The sequence below is a fragment of the Cryptomeria japonica genome, chromosome 7 (genome assembly GCF_030272615.1).
Source record: "Cryptomeria japonica chromosome 7, Sugi_1.0, whole genome shotgun sequence".
Classification (NCBI taxonomy): domain Eukaryota; kingdom Viridiplantae; phylum Streptophyta; class Pinopsida; order Cupressales; family Cupressaceae; genus Cryptomeria; species Cryptomeria japonica.
In genome coordinates this window covers 393,612,130-393,613,186 of record NC_081411.1, presented here as the reverse complement: position 1 = coordinate 393,613,186, position 1,057 = coordinate 393,612,130, and the positions used below count along the sequence as shown (strand labels likewise).

The window sequence follows — 1,057 nt, the reverse complement described above, 5'->3', positions numbered from 1 at the left end:
TTGTCTATGTACCATTTTCGATATGTTTTCAACTTGTTGGGACATCAAGTATAATCTCCCCATGTATTCTAGGTCCTTCAATGTAGGTGCTTTCCTCATGTAATGTTAAAATCCATTTATATTTTCCTATGAATCTCCTATCAGGATATCCCTTGCACCTCCTATGAGTGCAAATGTTAGTAATTAGTACACACTTTTGATATTATGTTAAATTTTTAATCAAATATTTATATATTCAACTCTAAACCTTTTTTCAAAGGTAGAACTATATAAATTACAATTCACATAAACATTGCTCCTCATGCAAGTGCTAGTAATATAAATGTAATATTACTATTATTCACCTACCTAAATTAATTAGATTTATAATAAATTAATATTAAATTATTAAAAAAGTTAATGTGTCACAAACACAGGGGATGTAGCTCACATGGTAGAGCGCTCGCTTTGCATGCGAGAGGTACGGGGTTCGATACCCCGCATCTCCAGATCATAAGGTTTCAAATTTTAGCTATTACGTTTTTAGCAAAGATATATTGGATTCCGCTTTGCAAAAATACTTTAAATATTTAAATCTTAGTATTATAGCACCAGTGGTCTAGTGGTAGAATAGTACCCTGCCACGGTACAGACCCGGGTTCGATTCCCGGCTGGTGCAGAAGATAAAAATGTCTTTTATTTTCCTCATTAAAAAGTGTTGCATTGCTAGTTTACACCTCTCGAACTAATTAGATGATATTTGTCAGACAGTTTTACAGATATCGGGCATGTAGAGGACGATATTTTCACCCCTATGAATGTCACCGACCGTTGAAAGGTTAACTACTGGTTTTGGTGGTTAAAGGTATATTGGATACCACTTTCCTTTACCCACCACTCTCTCCTATATATATATATACAATTCTACTATGTTTGTCTATCTATAGGTATATTGGAAAGTTAGAATTTGTGAAACATTTTAGAAACCAAATATATATCTAAGAACTTGTCAAAAGGCATTTTTCAAGTATAAGCATGTTCAATTGGTGAGGTAAGTACAACCTTTTCAATTTAGAAG

General features: G+C 33.1%; 2 non-coding genes across 2 annotated transcripts; both read left to right on the top strand.

Moving 5' to 3' along the window:
• The first annotated feature begins 415 nt into the window (after positions 1–415).
• On the top strand, positions 416–488 carry TRNAA-UGC (transfer RNA alanine (anticodon UGC)). The gene has a single exon. It is a non-coding gene; the product is annotated as a tRNA-Ala (tRNA).
• A 99-nt stretch (positions 489–587) lies between these two features.
• Positions 588–658, top strand: TRNAG-GCC (transfer RNA glycine (anticodon GCC)). Its single transcript has one exon. It is a non-coding gene; the product is annotated as a tRNA-Gly (tRNA).
• The last annotated feature ends 399 nt before the right edge of the window (positions 659–1,057 follow it).